The sequence below is a fragment of the Elephantulus edwardii genome, unplaced genomic scaffold (genome assembly GCF_000299155.1).
Source record: "Elephantulus edwardii isolate Elephantulus edwardi_28Jun2011 unplaced genomic scaffold, EleEdw1.0 scaffold00132, whole genome shotgun sequence".
Classification (NCBI taxonomy): domain Eukaryota; kingdom Metazoa; phylum Chordata; class Mammalia; order Macroscelidea; family Macroscelididae; genus Elephantulus; species Elephantulus edwardii.
This window is the reverse complement of record NW_006399882.1, coordinates 7885845-7901910: the sequence shown is the minus strand read 5'-3', so window position 1 is coordinate 7901910 and position 16066 is coordinate 7885845. Positions and strand designations below refer to the sequence as shown.

General features: G+C 45.9%; 1 protein-coding gene across 1 annotated transcript in view; it reads left to right on the top strand.

Moving 5' to 3' along the window:
• Positions 1-16066, top strand: part of LRIG1 (leucine-rich repeats and immunoglobulin-like domains 1) — a 145366-nt gene that overhangs the window by 75952 nt on the left and 53348 nt on the right. The gene's annotated exons all lie outside the window — the stretch shown is intronic.

Below are 16066 nucleotides of genomic sequence, written 5' to 3'. Positions count from 1 at the left end.
CAGTAGGGAGCCCGATAATTTTCCTCACCAGACTTTTATTGCAGCTTCCTTAGCAGAGCACCTCCTTGTTCACACCTGAGTCTTCTGTCTGCTCAGCCCTGCAGGGTTTTACTGGCGGGCTCTGGTGAAGACGGCCCTTTTTCATGTAACCCTCCATGCTGTGCTTGCTGGTTGGCTAACTGAAAAGCTGGGGGTTTTAACTCTTCTCTATTGTTGGAGAAAGAAGCTCTTTTTAACGCTTATACTCGATTTGGTGATTTCCGAACTCATTTGTTCTCATATGTACATCCTCTCCAAAGCTCAGCAGGCTGAGCGACTAGGCTAAGGGGCGAATAGACGGGTAGCTCATGGGCTTGGATTTTGCTGGTGGCAGGCACTTTGTCCTTGAGAAAACAGTCTTGAGCTTCCCAGGGTATTGATTAAAGGGCCTCGGGTTCCAGTTGTGTGTGACGGGTTCCAGTTGTGTGTGACACACTCAGCCTCTGTGTCTTTGACTGAATCTTATCTCTCAGAACAGTCTCCCTCGTTTTCAGAGTGTGTGCTTGCTTTCACCCATTGTTGCAGTCACTGCGTCAGTCCATCTTAGGGAGGGTCTTCCTCTTTTTCACTGACCCACTACTTCTCCAAGCATGAGTCCCCCAGCCAGGGACATGCCCCTCCTGATAATACGTCCTATGTGTGTGGGATAAGTGTTGCGCCGTCCTTGTTCTAAGGAGCACTTGACTGGACTTCAGTGGAGGTTAGAGGGGAGTGTGATGAGTTTGTAACTTCTCATGTCATGCAGGACACATAGTAGGCATTTAACAAATAGTGTCCTTCCAATGGCTAATTGTCACATAGATCCCTGGGCCTTGGCAAGATCTTCCTGGTAGGGCATGTAAATCCGGGTTACTTATTTTAACAGTAAATAACAGTAACAAAATAACTTGTTAAAATAACAGTAAAAAACCTTCCAATACAATTGCCACTGAGTTGGAACCAACTCATAGCTGATCCTCTGTTGAGTTTCCAAGGCTGTAAATTGCATGGGAGGAGATTGCCTGCTTTTCTCCCACTGAACCGTTCCAGCCTCCAGAGGAGTGCGGATTTTGGGTTATCGGCACAACTGTCTATGGATTATGTCACCAGGGTGTCCTACTTATTAACCTTTTGTGAACTTAATTAGAGACATAATAAGGAAGTGGAGCACTGGAATGTCCTTTACTGCTTCCTGCATCAGCTCTGGACCCATGTTGTGTTGTTGTGGTAAACCTTTGAGTCAGGTCCAACCCATAGCTCACCTTACAGGATGTTTTCCGAGGGAAGAGATTCCCTTTCTTTCTCCTGCAGGGCAGCTGGTGGATTCACATCATATGCCTTTGGATTGACAGTGCATCTCCTTACCACGAAGGCCCCCAGAGCTCCGTTGTTAGCTGGGGACTTATTTGAAATGCAGAATCTTTCTTAACCCTAACTCTCCCTGTTTCTTCTGGATCAGAAGTTGTATTTACTGTTGGTCTGCTCATTAACATTCGGGAAACACTGCGTCTAACTCTTGCTCTTACAGCTCTCTGTGAGGAAGCCAGAGCCATAGCTAATATTAATGTTACCAGAGAGGAAACTGAGATTCCCTTCAGTCATGTAAGTTATAAAATCAACAGAGGGAAGTGAGACAGTCCCACCTTGCTCCTTTATCTGTTCTCTCGGCAGGAGTTGGCAGGTCACTCTGAACTGCCAGAGGCCCTAGCCTGCTCTGTGGGTACTGTGGCACTTTGAATCAGGCCTTGCTTTGCAGACTAAAAACATATTTCTGTTCCTTGGCCTGAGTGCCTGGAGCGGTAAGGTTGGCTGGCCTGGGTCCTGCTATTCCATTAGACAGTGCTAAAATTTGTCAAGTGGGGTAAAGGGAGGTTTTGGATCCAGTTGGAAAATACAGGTTAACATTAGCAGCCAGCTCTTGGGTGGGAAGCTGTCTTCATTGGCTTTGGTCAGTAATTTCTCTGACACTCTGAAGGGTCTTTATCTTCATTTTTTCTGCTGGGCTCACATTCCCTGATCTTAGATTACCTGGACCTGGTGCCCACAGAAGTGAGGTTAGCTTGGAGACATCAGTGTAGCGGGGTTATAGAACATTTTTCTCTCAGCTGGCATGGCTTCTTGTATTTCCTACGTGGACCACACAGAAGACAGGAGAATACAGCAGGGCAGACAGTGGCTGGACATCACTTCCGGCCAAGGTTTCGCTTTTCCATCCTGACCACCCCACTCTCTGAGTATAGACGACTTAGCTGCTCCACCCATGGCGGTGGTTCCACCTGTGGAGACTTCAGGGAGCCCATGAGGCTGATGGATCTACTGTTTGCAGAACTAAATGGCGTTTTGGGTTCCTTGCAGATTCCTCCTGTGCTGCTGTAGTTGAGACCCAGAGTCCCTGTGATAGGCTCTGGTGAGGATTGTATGTGGTCCCTGTTCAAAGCTCTGGACACATTGCCTGAAATGTGGTAGATAAGCTCTGAGGCAGCCCTGGTGGTGCCGTGGTTAAGCTCCTGACTGCTTTCTAGGAGACTGGGGTTAGACTGACATCTGCTCCCTGGGCATGAGCTGGCATTCAGCTTCCGGCGTGGATGCCATCTTGGAAAACCTGGCGCAGTTTCTGCCCTGCTCTGGGGTCTCTGAGCTGGAATCCATTCAGCATCTCCTTGAGCAGCTCCGTAAATGTCCACACTTGAAATCCTGGATCCCAGGTCCTTGCTCCATGCCCCTCTTGTGGGCAGGCAGATGACCACAAATGTAATCAAAACATGCAGAGAACAGAGCTGGTATTTGCTGAGGCAGGCAGAGTTAAAGGGGTGACTTTCTTGGGACAGCCAGCTGTCCCTCATGCTGTAAAGACCTTGGATAGGTTACTTTTTCTCACTTGTTGAATGAAGAGCTGAAGCAGATGCTCCAAGTACCTTTGCCCCTTTTTATATTTCTGCTGATACTGAAACCAAGAGTAGGGAGAAAAATGTCACAGAATGGAATCCTACATCCTCCCCCTCCTAATTTCATAACCACTATTGCTGCTTTCTATCTTTTAACAACAGTAGTAGGTTTGGGATTTTCAGCTCTAACACTTGTAATTATGGACGTTGGCCTCTGTATTTTGTTTGCTCCTGGAAGTTAGTGATTTCTCTGGGTTTCTGAGTTTTTGAGTCTTGGATAATAAAGCATGCACCTTTTTCACGTGGTCCCTGTTGGCTGGGCTGTGCCAGCCAGGGGGAGGGTCCCATGGGAAAGGGCTTGCTTCTGTGTCTAGCTTTAATATCATGGTCCTAAAAAAAGATCCCAGAGTTTTTGGAACTGGAGTCATGCAATAAATTGCAGTTGGTGAATCCTTTCTTTTTTCTTTTTCTTTCCCTGGTGAGTACTTTCTTATTAAAAAGCATCTAATTCAATTAAAGTATTTGTCAAAGAACAGATTGATTCGCATCATGTTCTGAAAATCATGCCAAAGCCCATTTGTCCTTAAAAAAAAAAAAGAAAGTAAAAAGAAAGCCTAAAACTCAAGGAGAACTCTTAATAGGATTGAGTTGGAGTGAGAGAGCTAATTTCATAAACTCGTTCTCAGAGAAGCAGACTTTTGTTCTAGATGGGGAAACCTGCCAGAGGATTCTTACGTTTGAGATTTTCTAAAATTTGAAGTCCAGGAAACTCAAGTTACGATTCGCACAGCAACAGTAATTTTGTCTGGTGCATAGGCCACACTTCTGCTCAAGAAAAATTTCCGCTTTCCTGTGGCGCTTCTGCACTTGTGTCATTGAGGGGATTGGTTGTGGTGGAAACGGTTGAATTTTTCAAGGGCTGGGATTTAAAAACCTTGGTGTAAAGTCAACCTGGGTTTTCACACTCCCTGCTTCCTGTATGTGGGCTGAAGGGTCTTCCCACCTGGCATGCTGTAGTCGTGTAACTGCTCCTTCAGTTGCAGGCAGATTTGAGACTTTGTCCCTTAGCCATGGCTTATGGGTTCTTCTTCCCCTCCCTGTGTCACCGATCAGGCAGGAGGTGGAAATGAGTTGTGCACTGTTACGTGTAACTTTTTCACATTGCTATTAAAATTCTTTACATTTGTCTTGTATTTTAAAACACATTGAAGCACCTTTTACCCTTAATCCTGGGAATTGGGGTTGGGTGGCATGTTTTTTTGTTTTTTTTTTCATCTTTATTCTTTTTTTTTTTAATTTAGGTTGTTTATATTTCATTTCAATGAACATCTACAGAGATTTTGGGATTCCATTCATTCATTGTTGCACCCTTCTCCCCGCACAACCCCCCCCCCATTTGCTCCTCTCCTTGAAAAGCAAAAGAAAAACTCGCTCATTGGTACACAAGCCCCTGCCCTGCACCTCCCCAAACCCCACCCCCTACCCCCAAATATAATCCACTCTGCAACCCTCATTGCATACTCCTATGATAAAAATAATGCCCTAAAATATAATACTTTTAGACTATTCTCTCCCCCATAGACTTCAATGCCGTAAACATATTTCATCCAGTTTTTCTCAGTCTTACCTCCACCCCAATGACAGCCTCATTCTACAACAGTGGCACCATATAGCATTTGTCCCTTTGTGACTGAGATACCTCACTCAGCATAATGTCCTCCAGGGTCACCCATTTTGAATAATATTGCATGAGTTCCTTGTTTTTCAATGCAGCATAGTATTCCATTGTGCGAATATACCACAGCTTCTCTACCCATTCGTTTGTTGATGGGCATTTAGGTTGTTTCCAACTCCTTGCTATTGTAAACAAAGCCGCGATAAACATGGGTATACATATATCTACTTGGATGTCATTTATGGTCTCTTTAGGGTATATTCCCAGTAGTGGAATTGCTGGGTCAAATGGTATCTTTATTTGCAACTTTTTGAGAAAGCACCACATCGCTTTCCACAGTGGTTGCACCATTTTACACTCCCACCAACAGTGAATAAGGGTTCCGGTCTCTCCACAACCTCGCCAGCATTTGTTGCTTGCTGTTCTGTTAAATTTTGCTAGTCTTACTGGAGTGAGATGATATCTCATGGTTGTCTTGATTTGCATCTCTCTCAGGGCTAGGGATTTTGAACATTTCTTCATGTGTTTGTTGGCCATCTGAATGTCTTCCTTGGTGAAGTGTCTGTTCATATCCTGTGCCCATTTTTCAATTGGATTATTCTCCTTTATTTTGTTGTGGTGCTCGAGTATTTTATAAATTCTAGATATAAGTCCCTTGTCTGACATGTCATTACTAAAAACTTTTTCCCAGTCGGTGGCTTCCCTTTTTACCCAGTTAGAGAAGTTTCTGGATGCGCATAGGGATTTGATTCTTAGAAGATCCCTTTCATCTATTTTATCTTCTCCTGGTTGTAAATTTTTCAGAATACTGGGAAGACTCTTTATGTTGTGGATTAGGACTACTAAAGTTTTTCCAAGCTTTTCTTGAATGAAGTTTACAATTCATATAAATAATTTTTTTTAAGCTTTACCATCCAAAAGTATACAGTTCTGTGGAATTTCCCCCCAGTGGATTTGAAGCATATTAACAGTGTGGCATAGCCAGAAAACTCACTCAAACTCAGATTTATCACACAAACACATAGCTGACTCTCCAGTAACCTCACAAGAGGAGACTGTCCATCTTCTCTGGAGCCACTGGTGGTTTCGAACTGCCAGAGAAGTGAGCCCTTCGAGTAGCACTAGCGCAACTACCTATAGACTACACAGCTGATGCCAGAACATTTCATCATCCCAGTAAGAAGAAGCTGTTAGTTAGCTATTAGCAGGTGAGCTTCCCAGTGGGCTCGAGTGTGACAGAGGTGATGAGGATGGCACGGGACAGATCTGCTGTTTATAGGATTGCTGTGAGTTGTAGTCAACTTGACGGCACCTAACAACAGTAACCACAACTACAGTTAGCAGTCATCTCTCACACCCCTCACCCAGCAGCACCTGGTACCCTTCAGTTGGAAAACTGATTTTGTTTGAGAAAAGGTTACTCCCCCCCCCCAAATTCATATTATTAAATGTACATGGAAGTCTTGGAATATGAATAATTTTTAAAAAATCAGCGATGACTTTACCTAAGGCAGTAACTTTTCTGTAACTTCCTAGCTGAAGAAAAACTGATTAACGAAAAGGGATGAAAATGTGACATCTCTTTATTGTAACTTAGAGAATAACATTGGGGTCTGAACAGAAATGTCATGTCTGCGATGCTCTCCCAGCGGGCTGAGTAGGGTCAACGCCAGGTCGAGTTGGAGGAGTAGGGCTCCCTGACTGTATCTGCTGCTGAAGTAAAATCAATAGGAATACTTAACTCTCAGAATGTGTAGCGAACCCTCTGGGGGTGGGGGGGAACCCAGGGAGATCCATCTTCTTCATAAGCTTGTTAATGTAAAGATCAATTCACATTAAAGCATAATTAAAGAGCACATTTGGAGGGGAGACGGGTGATCTTAGTTACTGCTATTGATGGCTCAGGGCTGTGGAGAATAATTAAGAGTCCCTCAGAGGGGCTGGCCAGGGAGAGGGGACCCTGAAGTCAACCTCGGGACAGTGAAGTTCAGCTTCAGAGCCTGAGCCGCCTTCATGTCTGTCTGTCTGTCTCTGTCTCTGTCTTTGTCTTTCTCTTTCTCTGTCTCTGCGCCCTGAGGGTATGGGAAGGGCAGCCTTAACCCTGTACTTTAGGAGTTGGTTGAATTGAGTCCCCTCAGCTGTCATTAAAACCTTCTCCTTATTATTCTAAAGAAGGTAATCATTTGCAGATACAACAGAGAACTGATAGTAAAAAATGGTGTCCATCCTCAGAAGTGTGAAATAGCTTCTTGGAAAACTTGAGTGGTAATCGGGTGGTAAGGCTTCTGTGTGTCTTTACCCCTACCTGGATCTGTGGGGATTGTAGGTGAGTGTCTCACACCGAGATAAATGGTAGAGTCTTGTGTGAAAGACTGTGTGTGAACCTAGTCATGACTTAGTTAGAAGACATGGGAATGGGCCATTCATTCAGCCTGGGAGAGACCTCCTTCTGAAGGCAGGCAATCCACTCAGGTGCTGGTGTAACCAAGGTGTTTCATCTGCTCTGATGTGGGCATACAATCATCATGGGTGTGGAGTCATTAGATATCAGATTCCTTGTAAAGACCGATGGGCAGTGTTGTTTTAAGAATCCTCATGTGCAGAGTCCCTATCAAGGCCCGGCTCCTGGGAGCCATGAGTTATTGAGACATGTCCTGGTGTCCCCAGTGTGGTGACAGGCATTTGTGCAGGACTTAAGGGCCCAGGTAAGTGAGTCACTTCTGAAGGCAGCGTAGGGCACCACAGGGCTGGCTGAGGGCCCCGATTTTGAGGCCCTAGCTGTTACACATTTATTTCTACTTATTGGTGACCCCTCAGGGCCCCTCATGGGGTCAGAGGTGAGTTCTCACCGTCTGTCTAACCGTCAGCAGCAGGGGTACTTCGCCTAGTAAGCACTGGCCCACTTCATCTTGTGTGAACTGCGCCACAGGCTTTTCACCACATGAATGTCACTGCTTTGTCCTTGTCAGATATTGTAAATGTGAAGGAGGCTGTGAGTGTGTAAGAGAAGCGCCCCATGTTGAGAGAGACAGATCCCAGCCATCCTGGGAAGTGGCACCTTTGGTGCTGTGAAGTTGTTCACTCTGGATCAGTCAGCAGGTCTGGCTAAACCAGTGCTTCCCTCTGTTCATGGGTTCGGGCCAACAAGGCACCCCAGCCTCTGAGGTGAGGGTCTGCTGCTGTGGCCCGCATGTGTGGCAAGAGCTGTTCCCTGACAGGAGGACAAGCACCACTTACTTTCCTGCTGATTATATCAGCCCTATTATCAGATAAATCTTTGCTCTTGCAGAGGCTTGAAGGGCAGGTCTTTGTTCCAGGTGGAAGTTAAAAGGAGTGGCAGTGGGAAGTTCTTTCTCTAAAGGGAGTGAAAATGCAGGTGTCCACCCACAGCACCCTGCCCCTGCCCTCTTCCCAACCTGAATCGTTTCCTCAACCTTCTGACCTGTCCTTGTCCATGGGCAGAAAAGATGAGAGGAGAGGCGAGGACGCACACACAGCTTTACGATGAGGCCTTCAGTTCATACTGAAATGCTGAGCAAAGGATCCTGTGGACTTGGGGTTCCTGCCCTTGGAGAAGGATGTGTAAACATGATTAGAGAGAATACTAGGGCTGGGGGATCCTGAGAGGCACCTCACTCTTTTCACTGGTGGGGTGTGGGAGGAAGAGCTAAGGTCCCACCTTTGTGGCTCTCCTTTCTCTCTTTAAAAGTGAGAGTAAATTTCACGTTTATGAGGAACCAGTTCCCTTGTGACTGGGCTCCCTCTATGTGTGCACGTGCATGCGTGCTGCATTTTTTTCAGTTGTAGTTTGCAAGACTTTTCTTCTGAGGCATTTCTGGGTGTATTTAAACTACTAACCTTGAGAGTTCCACCACTCAGGAGGATTCCACAGGTGGAGGATGGAACTCCCTGTTCAACAGGGTATTAGTTGGAAAGGTGCTTGGAAGACTGTTAACAGCTGGTTCTATTTTTAGGCCAGTCACCATACCCCACTCAGACTCCCCTTTGTCAGTAGGCTGCCTGCTGTGGGAAGGCAGTGAGGAACAAATAGCTCTCAGAACTATGGCTTTATCAGAAGCTGGACACCCCCTGTGAGCCTCAGAATAGAAAGTGAAACATCCAGTTTACATAGAGTCTGTCCCTGGCTCCTCACGGGCACAGGGATTGGGGCTACGCTGGTCTGGGAGAGCCCTTTGCGGGCCCACGAGAGCATGCTCAGTAATGGCTTGTCATTGCCCTGCTTGCTCATCTTCTTTCTCCTTGCCTTTTCTGGGAGTGGGGGCAGTGAACTTCCAGATGAGAGGTCCATCTGTAAGTCATTTGCTGAGGTGACGTGAGCGCCAGCTGCTTGGGCGCCAAGGAAGGGAGGAAGGGGGAGCCTGCATTATGAACTTGTCATGCTGCTCACGGCCCTTTTAGAAACTGGGAAGCTTACTCTCTGCTCCTTAGACTTGGATTTTGCTGGGTCTTTGCTGGCTTTCTTTGCCTTCTGCTTTTCTCAGTGACTGTGTAAGCTTCCCATACAGTCCAGTCCCTTTTGGGACAGGCCCCCACCGTGCTGGGAACAGGTTCCCCCTACTCTGGTAGGACAGACCTTTGCTACACTGAGAATGGGTTCCCCCTACTCTGGTGGAACAGGCCCCCGCCATGCTGGGGATGGGTCCCCCCTACTCCATTGGGATAGGTCTTCACTATGCTGGGGCAGGCCCCCTCTACTCCAGTGGAACAGGCTCCTGCCATGCTGGGGATGGGTACCCCCTACTCTGATGGGATAGGCCTTCACTATGCTGAGGGTGGACCCCCCCTTACTCTGGTGGGACAGGCCCCTGACATGCTGGGGATGGGTTCCTCCTACTCTGGTGGGACAGGCCCCTGACATGCTGGGGATGGGTTCCTCCTACTCTGGTGGGACAGGCCCCTGACATGTTGGGGATGGGTTCCTCCTACTCTGGTGGGACAGGTTCCGCCATGCTGGGGACGGGGCCCCTTCCGTGCTCCTCTGCTGGTTGCACAATGTCCCGTGTGAAAGGAGCTGGCCTGGGCCCATATCAACAGTCTCCTTCCAACTGGGACTATTTCCTCCTCCTCCTCCTTCCCTGCTCACTTCCTGCAGGTGGCTTCTGTAATCCAATTACCGCTGGGAAGCCACATGTGCATATGCACCTAATCCGAAAATGGCCTGCTTGACTTTGACCTGCACGCTGACCTTGCCAGGAGGCTGGGCCTGTTGTGTGCTCACACCTGGGAGCCATTTTCAGCTTTTCCAGCCAGTGGAAGAAATGTGTTTGTGTTTATGCCTGGCCTTTCCCTGGTGAGGCTGGCACTGCTGGGAGATTCGTGGGGAATATTGGATTCACCCTATCTGCCTGTTCAAAGGCTGAAGCTTTTGAAAGTTTTTAAATGATTTAAAAGCCGCTTGCTCTACATATTCCATGGAACCATAAGACACTGCCGTGTTTGTCATTGAAATATGGCCAGGTGTCAGTGGTCCCGTAGGGTTCAACCTGTTGATTTAAAAAGGTTGGTCGGCATGTAAGGTACAGTGGACATGGAAAGGCATTGGCCACACGTGCCGCCCTGGACTGGACATGGAGTTGTGACTTGAAACCTTCTGAAGGCACCTCAGACTTAGGCCAGGTGATCGACTGAAACACCACCTGTTGAAAGCCCAGTGGAACACGGGTCTGCCTGGCACATGAGTCGCAGAGACTCAGCAGTGCTTAGTTATTAAGCATGTTTTACAGATGATGCACCCAGCGAACAGAGGGGTGGGAACATGCCTGAAGTTTCACAAGTAGTTGCGGTGTCCCCCACCCCCAGTCTCTTGTTCTGCCCTCTGGGGCCTCCTGCTCACCCCGTGCCTGGAAGGATGTGAATGTGGGAGCCCAAGGAGGGGCTTGTCATGCGGCTGCTATCACTCATCTGAGGAGATGGGAAGAGCCAGGTTCACCAGAGACCTGTGTTAAGAGCCCCGGTGGGCTTTCTTAGGGAACCCCTCCGAATGATTTCATCTGCTGGAGAGCTCTGGTCGCGTGATCAGCAGGGAGTTAGACTTCTGGCTTAAGGGCATTGCCTCTCTGCAGGTTCAAATCCCCCAGCAGCACCAGGGAAAAGCCTCACCATCTCATGTAAAGATTTACCGTCTTGGGAACCCGAAGGAGAGTTGCTATGAGTTGATTTTGAGGATAGTGAGTTTGGGTGTTTTTCTTATTTTGTTCAAAGTAGCAATAGGTTGTCTCATCCTGAAGATTGAGCTGGTCCTCACTGCCTCATCCTCCCTGTCACATACCAGAAACCAAGCCAGATCCTCTGCTTTTTAGTCTGCTGGGACTCAGTGACCCCTTTGGGTGTCTGAGGCTGTAACGCTATGGCAGGAGACTGTCTGGCTTCCATGGAGAAACGGGGTTTGAGCCACCAGCTTTTGGGTTAGCAGCCTGGCGTGTTACCAGCAGCTGGTTATGATCATCCATCTGTTCAGGCCTGGAGTTCTCTTGTCCTCAGGCCTGGGCAGAGCCTGTCATTGTTGGTTGCATCTGCCAGCAGATTCTGGGGTGGTGGCTAGCTGCCCTCCAAGACAGCACTTCAAGGCAAATTCCCCCACGGTTTTCTCATTTCCTGGATGCCTTTCAACTCCCAGCAGCTGAGATAAAGGTGCCAATTGTGGTTTTCCTTCCCAGTTCCTTGAACCAGGGTTGAACGTGTGTTTGTGTGCGTGTGTGTTATGGCTGGGCTGCCGGGCACACCACATATGCACGAGTGGGACTGAGGAGCATTTGTCACTGAGGGGGGAAGGGGAGTGGCCGTGAATGAATTTGTCCATGTCAGCACTCCTTCCCTAAGTTAAGTGGAGGGGAAAGGCCAGTTCAAGTCGATCCCTTTGCACAGACTCAGAAGGAATAGTCTCACACAGTGTAACCACCTTGGGTGCGCTCCGCTCAGGAATTGGACTGATCTGGGCTTGAACTGTGCCCACATCACCCTGGTTATGTCACCTGGCCAGGTTCTCCCTGGACCCCATTTGCTCACCTGTAAAAAGGCACTTGTCTGGTAACAGTGTTGTGGAAGTTAAATAAATAGGTATCCTCAGGACAGCATCTGATCCATAGGGAACATGTGACAGATGCCAGGCATGATGCTTACTGCGACTCCTTCAGCTCTGTGTACACTGGATGCTGGTGGGGTCACACCGAGGCGGCCCTGCTTTCACTGCTCTAAGTGGAGGGATTCTCTTCTCCACGTGGAATTGGGAGAATTTGTGTGTGGTGCTGTCTCTGTTAAGGACCAAAGTCTTTCCACCTCTTGGCTACACCGTGTGACAGAGTAGAGCAGCCCCATGGGGTTTTCTGTACTATAATCTCGGCAGAAGCAGATTGCGGGGCTCCCTCCCCACCCCCTGCAGTTACTGGGTCAGTTTGAACTGCCAGCCGTTTATTGCCATCAAATGACTTAGCTGCACCAGGAGTGCTTACGTGGCCTCTTCTGAGACCCATCACTGCTCACGGCTCTTTGTCAGGAAGTCACTTTCAGATGAAGTTCATGACTGATCTGTGAAGTTCAAGTCTGTGTCTTGTGGTGGCTTCCTTGAGCCTTTCTGCTTGTCCATGCATTTCCTTTAATTAGACATCTTCCTTTTTACCTGTAACTTTTAATTTCTCTCGTCTTTTACCTTCCATCTACAAACTACCATTAGAATTTCAGCTTCTGTCTTTCTAGGATTGTTTTGGTTTCATTCTCATTCTTGAAAGATAATTTCATCCAGTACAGTATTCTTGGTTGGCATTGGCTTTGATCTCCATGTTTCTAAAGGAACTGCCATTGAATCTTAATGGGCATCATTTGTAGGTGACGGTTTCATTTTCGCTCACTGCTTTCAGAACTGTCTTTTCATCTTTAGTTCTTGAGAGCATACCTGCTGCCTGTGTCTCAGGGGATCTCTTTGGTTGTATACTGCATGGGGTTCTTTGGATTTTGGGTGTCATGTCTTTCCTCCATTAGTTGGGAACATTTACTGTCATTATTTCGTGAGGGGATTGTTCCTGTCCACTTTTCTCTGTCATCTCCTTCAGGAAATCCCATGGCATGTCTGTTAGGCCTGCCACTGTCCCTAATTCCAATGAACTACGCTCAGTCTTCCTGAGCCTCCTTGTTACTGTTCTGTCATTGTAACAGTCATATCCTCTTTACTTTTTTAATTCTTTTTTTCTGCCTGAATAAATCCATCAGCAAGTCCTTGTATTTCTCATTTCATTTATGGCCCCCTTCAGTTGCAGTACTTTCTTTTAGACCTACATTTTGTTCTTACGTTGTTTCCTTATTTCTAGCGCTGTGTTATCATCAGTTCTTTAATTATATTGACTATTGCAGTATTTGGTTATCCTAGATGTGTTCTTCACTCCTTTTGTCGCATTCATTTTGATGAACCATCATTTATTTATTTATTTATGTAACTTATGTTTTGTTGGAGTATTTGCATTTTTTAGGGTATCACCTTTCACAGTTTTTGAGGGTATTATCTTGCAGATGTGCTGCAATCCTGAAGGTACACGGTTCGAATATGCTAGCTGCTCCATGGGAGGATGGGAAATCTCCTCCTGTCTAAATAACTGTTTCTAAAAACTTGTTGGAGAGTCAGTTGTGGGTCGGATCCGACTCCATGGTACACAACTACATAACAACATTACCTTTCACAGTTTTCTGTCAGTATCTGATGTGTTTACCACACTGCTATTTATAAGATACTTTTAGGTAAACAGAGCTTTTGGTCTTTGCTTACCATTCTTTTTTCACTGCCTGCCCTCCTGCCATTTTTAGGACCTTAGGACCTTATAGCTCCCTGGTTTATTTGGAATTTGGAAATTCCTGTTCTGTTTTCAGATTTCAGTTTTTCACAGAGCAGGCATAGAGCATAATGTGGTCAGTCTGACCACTAGGAGGCACTGTCTCTCTGGTCAGATCATGCGGGCTCATCAGTCCTGTCCACCAAGGGCCGGAGGGGTGCCTTGGTTGCTGTCAGAGCTCTTCCTGTGGTATGTGGCCATGGGTGTAGCCTCCACTCACAACGCCTGCACACAGCAGCCTCAGTCAGCGCTCCTCGGCACTGATGGACCAGGGTGCAGACAGACCAGCACTGACTCCGGGGAGATCTGTGCTCTGAGTTTCAGAGGCCTGAGCTGTGAGGTGCACAGGGAGAACCAAGTGTTTATTGTGGGAGCAGACTTGCTGCTTTCTTCTGCTCCGCAATTTCAGTGTTCCTCAAAGGCAACCATCTCTTCCTTATTATATTTTTAGGAAAGGGGCAAAATAATTAGCTTACACTATGTTTGTTTGTTTGTTTGTTTACCCTGCAAGAATCCCTGGAAGACTTTATAAGCCCCAAACCAGGTAATTGCCATGATATTTGTTGTTCCTTCTGTTTTCTCTGCTTTCTCTCAATTCCTGGCATGTAAAACACCCAGACTCTCCCTTCACAGCCCTCCACTGTTCCCCCTAATCCCTCACTGGGTGTCCTTGTTAGGTGCTGTCAAGTCCATTGTGACTCAGAGTGATCCTACGGACAACTGATAATGAGTCTCACCCTGTCTGGCACCATCCCTGTGATCTTCACCCTCCTCAAGGCCACTGTCACACTGTCAGTCCACCTTGTTGAGAGTCTTCCTCTCTTACAGTGACCCTCTGTCTTTTCCACCATCCATGTCTTCTTCTGGAGACTGGCCTCCCATGCTGATGGCATGGTCAGAGTATGTCAGACGAAGTTTCCTTGGCTCTAAGGAATATACTGGTTGCACTTGGGCCAGCACAGATTTGTTTGTTCTTCTATCAGTCCACGATGTATTCAGTACTCTATGTCAGTGACACACTTCACAGGCCTTTTGATTTTTTTTTTAAATTATACTATTTACAGAATTCAAATACATTGTTTTCCAGAACAGATTCTAACAATTCCCCCCCACCAATCGAATTTTACAACTCCATGAGTAATTCCCCCACCCCGCCTATCTTCATCCCTCTGCTTCCACCTCCCCCCCCCCCTTGTAAAATGGTACAATCATTCTGGAAAGCAGTTTGGCGTTTCCTAAAAAAGCTGAACATTCAAATTCCATATGACCCAGCTAATTCACTACTTGGAATTTACCCTGAGAAAATGAGAACTGAGGCACAAAGAGACGTACACCAGTGTTCATAGCAGCATTATTCACCATCAAAAGAACATGAAAACAGCCCAGATGTCCAACCACAAATGAATAGATTGAAAAATTATGGTACATTCACACAGTGGAATACTAAGCAGCACACAGGAGCAATAATTTGTAAATTATTACCTAACTTGGGAGGGACTGGAGAGCATTATGCTGAGTGAACTAACTCAGTCCCATAAGGACAAATATTGTATAAAACCTTATTGTAAAATGATCTTTTTTGACTGTTGTTGCCATGAGTATTGTTTGTGGATTCAGCTAAAATGAAATTTTTGACAACTTCAAGCTTTTCTCCAGCTAACATGATTTTGTCCTGTTCGTCCAGTGGTGAGGATTTTTGTTTTCTTGATGTTGAGATGGGATCTATATTGAACTATATTGATTTATAGTTTTTGGTCTTCTGCAGCAAATGTTTTAAGTCTTCACTTTCTGCAAACAAGGTTGGGTCATCTGCATAACGCAGGTTGTTGAATCTTCTTTCTACCCAGATGCTGCTTATTTCTTCATGTAGTCTAGGCTTCCTGATTATTTGCTGAGCACACAGATTGAATAGTTATAGAAAAAGGTAACTAGCCTGATGAACACATTTCCAAATTTTAAATCATGCAGTATTCTCTTGTTCTGTTTGTACAACTGCTTCTTGATCTCTGTAGGTTTCATATGAGCATAGTTAAGTGTTCTGGGATTCACTGTTGCCTTAAAGCTATCCATAATTTGTTAGGATCCACATAAATATGTTTGCATAGGTGGCAGGGAAATAAACGTAAAACTAACCTCAAGTTTTAAATGCCTAAACATCTAGGGGATTCCTGTTAAAAATTTTAGTAGTAGGTCCTCCACCACTGTTGGTTCAATTGAAGATAGTATAAAGTTAGCACAGAACCTGACTGGGGTTTGCCTCTCAGTCTGGGCCATTTATTTCCCATAAAAGCCTAATCACCATCTCCTAATTGCAGATCTTAATTGTTTTAATATCAGAAAAGTTTTATTATTATGGAAAATTCTTTTTATTGTGAAAAAAATCATAGGCAACAGTTATGTAAAATTCCTTAAAAAGAAATATGTACAATATTTTTTTATAATACAAGTAGGACCTAGTACTTTAACAAAAAAGAAGAAAAATGTGCTAAAGAAGTATTCCACTCAAAAGCTATATTGTATGTAACAAAGCGGAAATGAAGTGCTAAGTTTGAGCTTGGGTAGATATTTTTTGTAAATTGGACCCTTAGCCTGAGAATTTTGGAGATGAGACAAAAAATCTTTTTGGACTTTTTTGAATGTGATTTTTTCTC